At 40.5% G+C, this 13,926-nt stretch overlaps 1 pseudogene; it reads left to right on the top strand.

Annotated features, from left to right (window-relative positions):
* The first annotated feature begins 10,165 nt into the window (after positions 1–10,165).
* Positions 10,166–13,692, top strand: LOC128591361 (uncharacterized; annotated as a pseudogene).
* The last annotated feature ends 234 nt before the right edge of the window (positions 13,693–13,926 follow it).

Here is a 13,926-nt window from a genome sequence, read left to right as displayed (position 1 = left end):
TGGTCTGCTGAGTCAGCAAACAAGCTGCATAGGACATTCTATGAGAGTTTTTTTTTTTTTTTTGTAGAGACAGAGTCTCACTTTATGGCCCTCGGTAGAGTGCCATGGCCTCACACAGCTCACAGCAACCTCCAACTCCTGGGCTTAAGCGATTCTCTTGCCTCAGCCTCCCGAGTAGCTGGGACTACAGGCGCCTGCCACAATGCCCGGCTATTTTTTGGTTGCAGTTTGGCCAGGGCCGGGTTTGAACCCATCACCCTCGGTATATGGGGCTGGCGCCTTACCGACTGAGCCACAGGCGCCGCCCTTCTATGAGAGTTTTAACAGTACAATCTCCTGAAATCTTCTCCCTCATATTTTGATTCATTAAATCCAGAGTGGAAGGAGCAGAATCTGTATTTTAAAAAGCATATCCCTCAACTCCCAAGTGATCCTGATGCACAGCCTAAGTTGTGAATCATTGAAAGAATAGAGCTTTGAGGCTGGAAGCCTGAATTTGTGTTCTAGCTCTACCACTCAACATCTCTGTGTCCTCATTCATTCATTCATGCTATTAGCAACTAACACATATTTGAGGTCCTACCATAACAAAACAAATGGAAATTCCTTCCTTCATGGAGTTTACATTCTAGTTTGAAAGGTGGTAAGTGCAATGGGAGGAAATTAAATAGCAAAGGGAGTTGGGAAAATGGCAGCTTTAGAGTGACCAGGAAAGGTCTCAGTAGGCAGATAACATTTGAGTAAAGATCCAAAAGAGCGAGAAAGTTATAGGAAGGGTGTTCCTTGTGGAGGCTAAAGCAAAGATTCTGAAGTAGGAGTGTGCTTGCCATGTTCAAAAAACAGGATGAAGGCCACTGTAGTGGAAACTGAGTGAAGGGAAAACTAGAAGGAAATAAACTCACAGGGATAACCAACACATCATGTAGAACTTTGTAAACCACCGAAAGGAATTTGGCTTTGACTTTGAATGCCATGAGAAGCCATTGGGAGGTGACAAGTAAAATGGTCTGATCTCTCGTATGTTTAAAAGGATATCCTAGTTGCTGGGTTGATAATAGAATGTTCTATGGTGAGGGCAGAAATGTGAAGACCAGTGAAGAGGGTACTGCAATTATCCAAGCGAGAGAGCATGCTGGCTTAGACAAGGGTGATAGTAGTAGAGGTGGTGAGAAATAAATTAACTCTGGATATATTTGGAAAGAAGAGAAAATAAAGTATGTTAAAAATTTAGGTTATAAGAGGAAAAAGTCAGAGATGTTCTTTAGTAAAATTTCATTTATTGAACCATTTTTGAGACTATCAACTGGTCATTATAATGCGTTCAGTTACATGCTGGCTATTGTGCAAAGCATTGGGAGGTACAGTTGACCCTTGAATAACACAGGGGCTAAGGGAACTGATGCCATGTGCAGTGGAAAATCTGTGTATAACATCTGCTTCCCCTAAATTTAACTACTAATAGTCTACTATTAAAGAGAAGTCTTACCAATAATATAAATTGCAGATAAAAGTAAATTTCGTATGTTATATGTATTAAATACTGTATTCTTACAATAAAGTAAGCTAGAAAAAAGAAAATGTTATTGAGAAAATTAAGGAAGAGAAAATATATTTACTATTTATTAAGTGGAATTTGGTCATCACCCAGGTCTTCATCAAGTCAAACCCTTGTTGTTTGAGAATCAACTGTACGTTGATAAACTACATAAACTAGGTATGTGTGGTACCTATCCTCACGGGAACATTTACCTAACTCTGTAGGTTGTTATGATAATGTAAGGTGCATCGCATAGAGCATGGTTCACAGTGGGTCTCATTACATGGTGGATAATACTATTGTCCAGGACAATATTCCCTCCACTCTACCCCAACCCGCATTGAAGAATTATCTGGTTCAAATGTCAATAGTGCCGGAAGTCAAGAAACCATGGGATGAAGAAAAGGTATCACCCAAGATCATAATCATGTGGTCATAAACAAAACTGGTGGTCTGAGAAGAAAAGTGTCCACATTCTAATATATACTCTGGAAATACATCACCATGTCACTAATAAAAAAATACTCAGAAGAACAGGTGTGTGCTATCTTAGCTTTTTTTTCCAGAAAAGACCCTTCTTTGGGACAGATATACATTCTTTCTACTATCTTCACCAAAGAGTTCAGAAGTGCTTTTTCTTCTCTTTTTTCTATTTGCCTAGCCTGGGATGTGGGGCATTCTAGGAGCAGGGAAAGTCTGTTTGAAGATGTTTTATTCTGGGAAAATTAATGGGCAGACAATGCAAAAGAAAAGAGACAAATTGTTCTTTTGGTTCCAAATAAATGCCTGTTTTCTGACACTGCCTGAATTTAAATGGTCCTCAGTTTGACTGTGAAATTAACACCTCTTTGAGGTTAATTGTGGGGGTGGGGTGCAATTCACAGCACTTCCAAAGCTATTGTCTGTCTGGAATGCAGAGGGAGCAGCAGCCACTGGGTAGACCCCTCAAATGATACTGGCTTTCTCCTTGACCAGCAGCTCCCTTCTGGTCCCGTCTTTCGTTAGGAGCTGGCTCATTACCGAGTGCTTGAGCTTTGCAGGAAAGATATATAACTCATAATAACTTGCCATTGACAGCAAGCCCACCATCTTTACCTATTAGCAGAGAGACCTTAGCAAAATCTTTTAAGTGCTTTAAGATCAACCAATTACATGTTCAAGCTTCATTCCGTCTCTAAATTTCTGTGATTTTTATGGGCACTAGAATCACTGACTCCAGTTAGAAGGGATCTTAAACTGTATTTTGTGGTGCAGTTTCTCTGAAGTTATATCATGAAAGGATAATTTTAAAATGATCTTTAGAAGAAAGATATTTACACAAAATTTTTTTCTTTTCTTTGGGAAGTAAAAAGTATCTCTTTTGATAATTCTTACATATTATTAGGATTCTTTCCAAAAATACTAAGAGTTTTAAGTGCTATCATCAATTCATACATATGCCAATTTTTCCATATCCTACATACTGGACAACAGTAGATTTTATTATTTTTAGTTAGTTTTAGCTAGTTTGCTGTAATACTAATTTTAGGTTATTTACATTTGAGTACCTTTAGCTGTTAAGGAGCCCATCTGCATGCAACTGGACTCTCTTCCTATACACTGTGACTTGGATATTTTGAAGCTCACAGTAAATATGGCTTCTTGCCTTGACTGAATGATTTTTTTTATTTTGTTTTATTTTTGGCACAGTAAAGATTTAAGGAAAGAATATTGAGGCCACAAGAGAATATTAGTCTAGAGGAGATTAGGTCTCCTAACTAAAAAAATAATAAAGGAAGCATTACAGATCTTTCTTAAATTATCAAGGAAGGTTATTAAATCGGTTTTTAAGCAGATCTATATCGAGGACATAGATTCTTTTTAAACAGTAAAGGAATAAGTGCAAAAGTCTTTTAAAAACAAAAAGAAAACTGAATTATTCATTGCAAGACACCAGTCACCTCTGAATTTTCATGCTTAGAGTCCTTCAAAAATGCTAGAGAACAAAGATGAAGAAAATGCATAAGAATAATGCAAAATTGTTCCCAGTTTTATTAAACTTATTTCTTCCACCTCATTTTGCTTCTAAATTCTTTGACCAGCCTACCCATCCGTCAGCATCCATTCCTACTGCTATGAGTCAGGCAAACAAAACCATGGCATATCTTTAAAAATTGTTCTCGGGTGGTGCCTGTGGCTCAAAGGGTTAAGGCACCAGCCCCATTTGCCGGAGGTGGCGGGTTCAAACCCAGCCCTGGCCAGAAACTAAAAAAAAAAAAATTCTCATTACAGGGCAGCACCTGTGGCTCAGTGAGTAGGGCGCCATCCCCATATACCGAGGTTGGTGGTTTTGAATCCAACCCCAGCCAGCTAAAAAACAGCAATGAGAATTGCAACAAAAATAGCCAGGCGTTGTAGTGAGTGCCTGTAGTCCCAGCTACTTGGGAGGCTGAGGTAAGAGAATCTACCGAGGGTAACAAAGTGAGACTCTGTCTAAAAAAAAAAAAAAGATAATGTATGTTCACTGCATAAAAATTAGAAAGATAGTAGCAAAAAGAAGAAAATGGAAGCCATCAATAAATTCCACATCCCAGAGATAGCCACTATTAACACCTTCATGACATCCTTCCAGATATATATATATATATATATATTTTTTTTTTTTTTAAGTCATGTTCTTCAAACTATTTTTATCCCCCCTTTTTCATTTAACAATATGTTACAAACATTTTCTGGAACAATTTTTCATAGAAACCCACCCTGATTTATTTATATAACCCTCTATTTGTAGAATCCTAAGAATGTTTCTAATTCTCTACTGCTTTAAACTTAATTTGGAGTCAATATCTTGCCACTTCTTTTTTGTGCCTATCTTTAACTATTTGCCTATTTTAGATTCCTAACTGTGGCACTATTGGACCAAATGGGGAATGCCCACTCTTGAGCCCTTGACACATATTACTGGCAGTTGTTTAAAACTCACACCAATGTTATTTCATCTCTCCAACCCCAAATGATTGACAAATGAGCCTAACAGGGCCTTTGGAGCACAGAGGGTCTTTGGAAATACGATGACTATCTAATAAGTGTAGGTGGTTCAGTTAACTGGTGACCCACAAACCATCACAGAAGATGTTTCAAAGGTGACATTTATGGAGGGTTACTTAATCACTCTACTATTATAATTTCTGGTAAAGAAGTGGGTGAGAGGCAAAACAGAAAGGGTTTTCCTTTGAGAAGAAAAGAAAAACAGACCTTACACAATAACAAATCCAGATTTCACTCAATAAAGCTAAAAGCACCACTAAAGGCAGGCTTATTTAAATTAAACGTAAATTGAAAATAGTTGAAAATATCCATACTCTACAACCTGGAAATTCCATTTCTAAATGTGCATTATATAATTCTTGCTTGTAATAGTAAGAAACTGGAAAAATTAATTGGAAACAACCTAAATGCCTATTAATAAGGAAATGGATAAATTAATTATAGTATATACATACAATTAGTCTAGAGGAGATTTTTGTATAGTATATGTATAGTATACATATACAATGAAATATAATTCAGCAGATGAAACACTTATATGTAAATCAACTCAGGTAGACTTTTTAAAAACATTATTTCAAGTTTTAAAAAGATAAATGCACAATGATATAGGTAGAATAATAACACAGAAGATAATACCACATCCTAAGAATGCATATGTGTGTGTACGTGTGTATAATACATCTATATACACACATACATGTGTGTATCAAACACACCCACACATTTATATAATCATATCCTGAAAGATACACCCCAAATTTAGATAGTCATTGATTCTGGGAAGTGAAGAAAAAAATGAGACTGGTGGATTTGATTGAAGGGTAGGGTAGAAGAAAGTCTCTTCAATTTTAACTTAACTGTTAGGTTACTTTAATGGTCAAAATCATGCTGCTTTATCAAATCTAAGCCATTGGATAACCTACTATTATTTTATGTGTTACTCAGGAGGAAAGTTTTCAATATGCCATTAATTTTAAAATGCACCCAATTTTACAGATGCTAAAATCTGGAAAAAAAAGTGTGTTAAATTCTCCCTATATAAGGCAAAAATATACAAGGTTAAGATTTGTTAATTCACAGAACAGTTGAGATACGTAGGTATTGATTATATAAGTCTGTGAACTTTTAAAAATTCATCCAAAGGAGGGGAAGGTAGAATATTATAGTGAATGGAATTCCTCCATAATATGTAGAATTTTTAATTTACACTGCTCATGTAACAAGTATATTGTTCTAAAGCTTGAAGTACTCTTTCAAATGACTTAGAATATGGGGAGGGTGGAAGACATATCCCTGCTTTGTAATTCTGCAGGCATCCAGCTCACCAGTTATATATTTAACATTTACATAAGGAATGCTTGCTCACTGAATTGAGGTTCTCCAGTTTAAAATAACAATCTCAAAAAATTAATCCTCTATCTTTTCAGTAATCCATGTGCTAGGAATTTGATGCTGCAGACTTAGATATCAGGTCATATCTGTGTAGAAGATTATAAATACTTATTATAAGTTTAAACTAATTGGCTACCTACCTGTGCCCTGGGAGAAAAAAAAAGCTTACAAAAGCTTTAGTTGCCCTATTGTTAACCAATGAACCAGCACCCTCCTAGTTCAACATGGTCCAATATGAACTATAATAGGTCAGAGCATGGAAACTAACTTGCCTAAAATCTAATCATTAGTTCCCCCCACTTCCCCCTTGGCTTAAAGAAAGCCTCTCCTTGAGAAGTGTTCAGAAAAAGAAAGAAAAAAGGTCTAGTCTTAGTGTTGTCAGATAACAACAAATTCCTAGTTAAATTTGAATTTCAGCTGAACAAGGAATAATATGTTAGAATAAGCCCATCCCATTGAATTTCAGATAAACAATGAATTTTTTCCTATAAATGTATGCAAATATTGCATGGGACAGATGTATACTAAAAAAAAAAAAAATGGTTGTTTAGTTGAAATTTAAATTTAACTGTGTTTTTACTTTCTCAATGAGGTAAACATATCCCAAGTACAACCAATCTGACAAAAGAAAAAAGAGAACTAGAAGCTAAGTGAGAGAATATAGAAATAAAGACTAGATTGGAAGTGGTTGTTAGAAAAAAATGAACAAAACAAAAACAGTAATTACCTAGGGGGCACATATTTGATTTGGAAATTACATGCAGTTTTTCTATTTCCCACTAGCATAGAGGTCTCCATTCTAAATTGTGTACATTTTCAAACCGCTGAGCAATGAATGTGTTTCCAGCAGCCTCAGTCATCAGTTTGTCGCTGCCTAATCAATGTGTCCCCGTGGGTTTTACCAACACTTGCAGGGGAAAGACAGAGATAGAGATCTCTCTCCCAGGTGCAAATTGATCTGGCAGGCTGTCTCTGGGGGCCACCTTCTCAACCCTGAACTCTTCTGCTACCTTCTCTTGTACTGCGGAAGTCAAAGAATCTTGAAGTCTTTTCTAACTTTAGGTGTGAATGTCCTTTGACAGTGTGAGCTACAGTTCCCTGAGCCAGCTTGAGGGAGAAGAAGAGAGTTCCTCGACCTGGGTAGAATCAGCTCCTCCTTTGACAAGTTAGAGATCCTGAAGCCCCTGTCTTGGGTCACTGTCATTTTCTTAGGCAAGTTCACAGCCTCATCTGCATTTAGAACACAGGCAGACCCTGAGGGCTTAAAAACATTTAAAAAAATACCCTTCCTGTTCCTCTCGAAGTTACAAAAATAGAAGGAAGTGGGGTGTGGGGAGGCAGAAAGAGAGGTGTCAAGCAGACATTCCCTGGGTCTGAAGGAAGCAGCAGACTCCACAGCGTCTCACACCTTCCCTGGTTTGTGTAGAGAATTGTTGCAGCTTTCTTACCTTGTTGCCTGCAAGGAGGTCTGGAGAGGTTAACATATTCTCTGCCCTCTTTGGTTTTACTTGCAATGGTTGACAAGATGAGAATTTAGTTACTGGGCTTTTTCCACTTTATGTTTTGATTTGAAGTTACTTTCATTTTTGCAAGCACTGTAGCCTTGATGGGAAAAAGCGCAAACCTTCATGAAGAACCTCCTAGGAAAGGAGGCTTTGGGAGAAGATGTCTCCCTGGTGCTTATAGCTCTCAGAGCTGCCAAAGGCCAAGGAGCTCCCGAAGCAGCCCGCTGCGACCACTGGCTTTGCAGTTTAGCTGTGTTACTTCCTCCTCACAGAGACAAAGTCAGAGAGCATACTACAGAGGAGGAGACAGAGGCTGGGCTGGTAGCAAGGGAGCAGGGGGAGAAAGAAGAGACGGGATCATCTTGCACTGACGGTAGCAAGGCACAAAAATCACTAGAAACAAAATGAGGTGGAGAAAACACTATTTCTCAAGACAGTTTTCAGAGAAAGACTTATATATAGATGAGAGGGTTGCTTTACCAAGCTGCTTAAGGAAGGAAAAGGGCAGCAAAGACCTACTCAGAGCTTACATGGGGCTCAAGCTGCCTTCTTAGGAGGGATGGAAGTTGGGGCACAGGCTTTTCTCATGTTGAGTGGGGTTTGTAAGTACAGGGGCCAAGAGGTGTCCGCAGGTTGCTGGAAGGCCTTGGAGGGCCAACGTCTTCCTAGCAGAACTCTTAGGGCAGGGCCAGGTAGTTTTGGGAGGGAAGTTTTTAGGCCCCTAACATTCCCAACACTTGCTAAAAGGGGTTATGGGGTCGAAGGTCAATCTTCTGAAACTGCTTCTCCCTGGATAGGGCCGTAGTTGTCCTCAGTGGAATAAGTCGGTGTTAGCAGGGCCATGCAGGTTTGGGGAACATTGGGAGAGGGTTCAGGGAGTAATAAGAATTGGGTTGTAACTGCACCTCATAACTTTTTTATCCTGTCTCAAATAAAGGACAGAAACTGGATGACACAAGGGACAGTGGTTAATAACAGGAGAATTTCAGTAAAGGGCCTCAAGAGGGGTATATATAATCCAGTGTCCCCATGGACTGTTTAACCAGGATCTCTCATTTTAAGAGGGTAGATGGGTGGCTTGTTCCCAGAGTCTAGTGATGCCCTTTCAGACCAGGCCAGACTTGGTGTAAAAACAGCATGCTTCCTATAAGAAAGTGCCAAGACCTCCTTTCCCTGCTGTGACCAAATCCAAACCTCTATGGTTTTGGAGAACTACCCACACCAGGGAATCTACCTGATCTTATATGGGTTGTAACTGATCAGAGACTTCTTGGAGTCTTTTGACCAGTTTAGTGGACATTAGTTGGAAGTGGTGGGTGGCAATTTCTGGTCTGGCAGTTCAGTGGAAACTCCTGCCATGATGTATAGTTCTACTAGGAGAAGGATTAATTTGATGGAGCTTTTAGCTCTAAGTAAAGGAGACCGATCTGGAACCTGTTCCTTGCCTGGAGGGATATATCAGTCTGGTTTGTTGGGGTTCTGCACAGGAAATAGGTGCCAGTATCATCGCCTATTGAAAAGTGGAAAGGTTGAAAGAAAAGAGTAATTTTTGAGTTCCTGCATGTTTTCTGGGGGCACTTTTAAGGTCCCAGATAGAAAGCATTCTTGCTAGAATTGCTCTGGCGAAAGGTTGTATGGGTGGGGATGTAACAGAGTGTGTTTTAGAGAGGAAGTGGAACTTGGTTTGGGTTAGGTGGTCGGTGAGGTTGTCAGCAGGTTTGGGGATAAAGGGCCAAGAGGCTTGAGTTTTTCCAATGTTTTTAATTCACAGGAGGAGTGAAGATTTGGACAGTAGGAACCAGAAAGTAATAAAGGGTGAACAAAAGAACTTTATCTCCTAGTGAACTGAGCAACTGTGGAATATACAGGTGGGGGGAGGGTTGTATTTTTTTTTTTTAATTTAATGATGGAGATAAGAGAGAGAAATAGAGGTCTTTAAAATTACGGCAGAACAGAGAACGTGACTCTGGTATTTACTAAAATTAATTTGTTTACCTTTGTCAGAGATTTAGATACCTAAGGCCATTCTGGTGTGATGAAGTTGAGTCCATCCGGAAGTCTGACATGTTGGCCAGATGGAAGCAATTTTCTTGACTTGGGGGACCACCAATTCCAGAAGGCAAACGTAGTCTCCTGTTCTAATGAGGATACCTTCTTTCTTCCAGGGTTTTTCTGTTTTGCAGGGGGAACACAGTTCTGGAGTCTTAGTGAAGAGTGCTTCCTGAGGAACTTTACTTCAGGAACAGAGTCATAATAGAGGCAGGGTTTTTATTCATTTAAATCTTAATACCAGAGAGAAACAAAGTACTTCATAGAAGGCTGTGGTCTTCTTGCCTGGGCTCTTGGAGTAACTTATCTCTGAAGAAGACTTAAAGTGGCAGCCACTGTTTTAAAAAACTTGCCTGCCTTCCTGGCTGCTTAAGTCCCATGTTCTCTTTTTCTCTAACCTCTCTCCATCTCTATTCAAAGACCAGGTCTAAAAGTTCTGTTCTGGGGTTTCTTTTAAGTTTGTGAGTTTATGTTGAATAGTGGGGCTGAGAGATGGGGCCAAATGGGAGATGAAGTACTTTGTTTCTCTCTGGTATTAAGATTTAAATTAATAAAAGGTTGAAAAGATTTTAGATAGGATAAAGTGCTAAACTTTAATTTTGGCTTTGAGAGATTTATTATGACTTTAGATCACTGAAGAGGGAGAGTTGGTATGTGGGAGAGAAGAGAGTGCAGCCAGGAGGAGGTGGTGACTGAGGTGGAAGTTGACAGTCAGTGGAAGGTGGTGGCCTGTAAAGGTGTGTGGCTGGAATGGGCTGGAAAGTTGGTGATGGCCAAAGATGGCTACAGAAAAATCCAGAGGGTGGGGAAGGAAGTTAGTGAGAAGCTAGCGATGTACGAGCATGAAGGGATTATCAGGTAGGAGAAGGTGGAGGGTCTGGAGGTTTGGGTGGTTTAGGAGGTGAAGCAGTAAGAGCTTGAGGAATCCCTGGAGGAGGGAATATGGGAAGATCTGGAGAAGATAGAGGGGAAGGGGTTGAGTCAAGAGTGTCAGGTGGATGGAGTATGATTTGCACAGGGAAGGGCACCAGTGGAGGGAGAGAAAAGGCATGAATATTGGAATTTTGTCCTATCTGCCTTTTTCTTGAAGAAGATTATTTAATTCTTTAAGATACTGAAGTCAAGTTTCCATTTTCAGGCCATATAGACCGGGTGTACTATTTGTACAACGGTCAAGCTGTGTTGTAGTAGAATATGAGATGTTTTGGCCAAATCTCCTCTTTGAGGCCTAAATTTTTATGTTGTCAAAGGCGACACCCCAGGGGTATTTCCATTGAGGGAATGGAAGGGCCTGCTCCCATGTCTCAGACATCTTTCCCCTACTTGGGTGGAAAAGAAGGCGTCCCTTGTTTCCTAAGAACCAGGGGAAAAAACGAAGAAAGACTGAGAAAGGTCAGGTACCCCTATTGTTCTCAGAGAACTTAAGGTTGCCAGAATCTTAAAAGCCTAAAAGAGGGTCAAGCACCGGGCATAAAACAAAAAACGAAACGAACTGAGGTCTTGGACCCCAGAAGAGGACATGGTGTTAGTACAAACCCTCTAATTAGGAGTGAACAAATGAACCAATGACGATTTGAAGGAAACGTGAGAACATGGAGGTGTGGAGCAGGCCAAGGGGAGTGCTGTGTGATGGTGCTCAGGAACCCTAGTCACCCTCAATGGCAGATGGGATGAAATCCTCTAGAAATCTCCGACAGGCAGGTCATAGAATCGAGTCTGGGCAACATTGGACCAGGTTCTGAGAGAACTGTAGTGGTTGGGGAAGGCTGCTAACCAACTGCCAGTCCTGGGTTTTCAGCACCAGATGAAAGGGATTTGACAGTGTACCCAGAGATGAGGCTCAGAACAAGTTTAATGAAAGAGGACTAAGACCTGCCTAGGCAAAGATGGTGGCAGCACCAAGAGTAGTTGGGGGCTTGTTTTTATACTGGGTAGAGGGGGAGGGAGATTCCCAGGTTGCTGGCAGGCTTTGGCAAGCTAGGGTCTTTTTGGTGGAACTCTTGGGGCCAGCCCAGGTAGGCTGTTTGTTCTGGGAGGGAAGCTGGGGGAAGGGTTTAGGTGTGTTGCTTTTCCTCGCCCATCATAAGGCTAATGGCCAAGTCTCCTATAACGAAGGACAGATAAACAAGAGAAAAGCATAATATATTTATTTAATCAAAGTTATATGTTATGGGAGCCTTCAGAAATGAAGATCCAAAGCCCGGAGAAAACTGTGTATTTTTATGCTTAGGTTTGATGAAGAATGGACAATCATGTAGAAATGAAATGTTGTTAGACAAAAAGTATGTGATCTTAACAATGGACTGGAGGGGTCGGGGGCACCAACAAGGCCTGCCTATTTAGATTCTTCTTGGTTTCTTCCAAGTTTGGGGCAGGAGCCCCCTGGAATGGGGGTGTTCATGAGAGAAAGGAGAGATGGGTTTTATGACTTGCTTTGAGGGAGAGGAGTTTTAGTTTCTATGACCCGCCTTGAGAAAGAAAAATGGAGACAGGAGGCCATGAGAAGGTCAGTGAGACCTTACTTCCAAGACCCTGCAGTCTTCTTCAGTTCAAAGTACTCAGCCTGCCAAAGTGCCATAATTTGGGATATTGTGTTCCAAGCCCCAACATAAGTTTGGAATCAGAACCAAATTGGTCTGGACAGTTGAGCAAGAATAGTCCTTCTTCCTTTTCCTCCTACCACACTGCTGCTCAGCTTCTGCTCTAAATAGCAAGCCATAACCAGGAGCAGAGGAATGGAAAAACGTCTCTTTTCCCATGGATAGAATTCACTTTTTGAGGCAAACCCTCCTTTATGATAGTAATAAAATTTTGGAAGCTAGAAAGCCAATGGAAACATATTGACTGACTAAATAGACCAAAGAAAGATGAGTTCTTTAATATGAGTACCAGAGGCTCATCAGACATCCCAGAACTGCCAGAACATGAGTCAGAAGTCTAAGAGAAAAGATACTGCAGGCATGAAATAAAAACAGGATTCTATTTTGTAAAAACCAAACATTAAAATGATGAGAGTGAGTTCTGGAAAATAAAAATCTGAAAACAGAGATGAACATTTCAATAGATGTGCTGGAAGATAATTTTCAGGAAATTTTTCTGAAAGTAGAGCAAGAAAACCCAAAACATGAACGATAACAGAGAAAAAAAATGCAAATTAGAGGTTAGAGAGTGTCCAAAAGGCTAAGTATCTAAATAAAATGAATACTGGAAAGGAAAAAAGAAAATAGTCAATGAAATAGCTTAAGAAAATTTCTCAGATTTAAAAAGTCTCCTTGAGCTTCACCACAATAAATAGAAACAGATCCTCACTGAGGAGCATCAATGCAGTATTTCAGAACACTACAGTCAAAGAGAAAATCCCAAAGCTTCCAGAAAAGAAAAAAAAAAATTACATAAGAAGTAACCAACATTTGAACTGCTTTGGATTTCTCAATAAAACAGTGAAAATTAAAAGAAAATGAAGATATTCTGAGGGAAAATTGTTTCCTAGAATTCTATGCCAAGACAATTAAATTTTAACATGGATTAAGGACATTTTTAGATATACAAGATCTTAACAGTTTTCTCTCCTATGTTCCTTCTCAGGAAGCAATTTATAAGAAGCTTCATCAAAACTAGAGATTAAAAAGAGGACATCATCTGCTTCACCTGCTCCTGTTGCTGTTTATACAAGATGTGTCACCTGCTGTGTCTGATTGTGACCACCAGGACGGCTATCACGGTGGTACATGCCCTTTATCCTCAGCCTCCAAGTGTGCCACCCAGCTACCATAGACCAACATATCAAGGCTACCACCCCTTCCCCCCCGCCAGCCAGGGACGCCAGCTGCACCCTGCCTGACATAGTACCTACCATCCTACCCAGCCCAGACCATAAGCCCACCACCTTACCATGAGACCTTGGCTGGAGGTGCAGCTGCACCCTACCCTGCCAGCCAGCCTCCATCCAACCCAGCCACATGAAGCCCTCGAAGGCGGCCCCCTGAGCATTCCCCTGCCTCTCTGGCTGCCACCTGATAATGCTGTGTGTGTGCATGGCATGCAGGCACAGTTCCTTACTACCCAGCACATGGTACGTGTGTCCTGTCTGTACATGTGGCTTCTTCTGATGCCGATGAGGTGGGGAACAATCCTTGCCAGAGTGGGCTGGGGCCAAACTTTGTTCTCTTCCTCTCATGAAATTATGCTTCCTGAAATCTCAAGCAACATTCAAAGAATAGGGTGGTAGTTCTTTTCCAGTTCACCCTAGGGTGACCAGTGTGGCCTGTCACACTAGGAGAGAGCAGCCTTTTGTGGGTAAGGTGTAGATGTATTTCAGCAGGATGGTCAGCCACTGCTTGAGGCTGTGGCTTGTCCCCAGGATTTGGGATGCCCTTTGCAGAGCCGGGGCCATTATGGAGGGAATAGGTGAAC

Source organism: Nycticebus coucang, chromosome 8, assembly GCF_027406575.1.
Source record: "Nycticebus coucang isolate mNycCou1 chromosome 8, mNycCou1.pri, whole genome shotgun sequence".
NCBI lineage: Eukaryota > Metazoa > Chordata > Mammalia > Primates > Lorisidae > Nycticebus > Nycticebus coucang.
The sequence above is the reverse complement of the archived record's forward strand: the minus strand, read 5'-3'. Positions and strand labels throughout refer to the sequence as shown.